The sequence below is a fragment of the Triticum dicoccoides genome, chromosome 7A (assembly GCF_002162155.2).
Source record: "Triticum dicoccoides isolate Atlit2015 ecotype Zavitan chromosome 7A, WEW_v2.0, whole genome shotgun sequence".
Taxonomy (NCBI): Eukaryota; Viridiplantae; Streptophyta; class Magnoliopsida; order Poales; family Poaceae; genus Triticum; species Triticum dicoccoides.
This window is the reverse complement of record NC_041392.1, coordinates 224,929,966-224,931,675: the sequence shown is the minus strand read 5'-3', so window position 1 is coordinate 224,931,675 and position 1,710 is coordinate 224,929,966. Positions and strand designations below refer to the sequence as shown.

The window sequence follows — 1,710 nt, the reverse complement described above, 5'->3', positions numbered from 1 at the left end:
TTTTAAATATGAGGAGCAACAAACATAGGGGAATACGGCATATATTTTATTTATTGCGCAAGCTTTTGTACTGTCTTCCATTTTTCAGAATTTTGATTGAGTTTTCTGACACTTCCAAGTATACAGAATACAGTACTAACACGTGTTTTACTCCCTCCGTCCCAAAATAAGTGTCTCAGCTTTGTACGAAAGTTGAGGCATTTATTTTGGGACGGAGGGAGTATACTGTTCCACCTGTCTCGTACATGTCGATTTAGTAGAAACAACGAGAATACAACATAATGTCAATGATAAATTTTGTACATGAAGAACCGGACAAAGAATGTCGTAAATTTATGGTTGTAGTGACATGAACATGATATACTAACTAAGAAGTACCCAGTGTATGTGTGTCCCAGTAGCAGTATATGAACATGATTTTCTGGTTGGCTATGCTGCTGCTTGCACGAAGCTGCAAATTGCTCCATCTGTTGCTAACCTGCGCAGAAGAAAGCTCACTTCGCTGCGATTGATGATCAATACGCTTGTTTTCCCCCAAATGCTGCAAGCAACAACGTTGATAGAGCTTTGGAAACGTCTACCTGTGAAGATGGGAAAATATTAGATGATAACTAGTTGATTTACTGCATGGAGCAAAAACTGCAGCTCTAGGTAGCCAAATGTGCATTAATATGGGTGATCAACGGTTATTGCTAGACTAAGAATAAGCAAGCAAGAGGAACTATGCTTCTATTTATGTAAGATCAAGCGCAACTCAGCAGACATGCTGGCAATAAAGAAACCGCTACAATTTACGACATATTGGACAAGGAAGATCTAACATTGACAAGAATCAGAAAGATCGCCGTAGGAAGGGCAAGGGAGCCCTATTGACTTTGCTTTGTTTGATTGAGAGACAATGAGTTCTGTGAAGTGGATGTCAAGATGATCATTTTTTTGGGATGTGCAGTGACAAAAAAAATATCAAATCGGCTCAGTTACGAATAGTACCATTTTCTCCTACATTGTACTTACAATGGTTCTGGTAACAATTACTGCTTGAATGACCAAGCGATCCCATTCCCCTCCACTTCTATTGTTCTGCACTTTCATTACTCTCTTTGTTGCCTTCTCCTTCCAATCAAGCATGGAAAAAGTGGCAGCTGCAAAGGACACCATTGCAGTAGGGATCACTGGCATAATTCATTGAACTGAAAGGATCAGTAAACAGGGCATATATATGTCAAATTGTCACGTTCATGCTTCATGATTGATGTATCCAGAGGTGTAGCTCGCTTGGTGCATGGGTTCAAACCAACACACTAAAACAGCAAATCCTTCACTAAATTAAGTGTTTACAAGTGTTCATTTATGGTAATACTTAGATGACTGCATTGCCATGAACATGACACCACTGGTCACCTGGCCTATCTTCACCCCTGGATGTATCCCTTTTCTTTTATCAAACTGAGAAAAATACTTGTTTGTGATTCAAGAACAGACATTTCAAATTGGTACTTTAGGCTTTTTCGCATATATTGAGCAACCGCAGTCTCAGTTACATGTCAGACCAACAGTACACAGAGCTCACTCCTGAGATTACTCGTGTGAAGCCTTCTAAAACAATAAAAAGGAAACCAACGCGGCGGTAATTAAAATCAGAGTGGGAACAATATGCTAAAAATATATAACATGGATCTAATCTGATGAAGATTGGGAGAAAAAATAACT

General features: G+C 39.1%; 1 protein-coding gene across 3 annotated transcripts in view; it reads right to left on the bottom strand.

Annotated features, from left to right (window-relative positions):
- Positions 1–237: 237 nt before the first annotated feature.
- Positions 238–1,710, bottom strand: part of LOC119333510 (pentatricopeptide repeat-containing protein At1g80150, mitochondrial-like) — a 4,041-nt gene continuing 2,568 nt past the window's right edge. Inside the window, exons 2-3 of one of the 3 annotated variants that reach the window (XR_005161208.1) lie at positions 1,015–1,142; positions 238–581 (exon numbers count right to left, since the gene is read on the bottom strand). The gene's annotated coding sequence lies outside the window, so the exon portion shown is untranslated. Of the gene's footprint in view, positions 582–631; positions 1,143–1,710 lie in introns of those variants that run through there. The other 2 variants (XM_037606386.1, XM_037606385.1) reach the window with 2 other exon arrangements.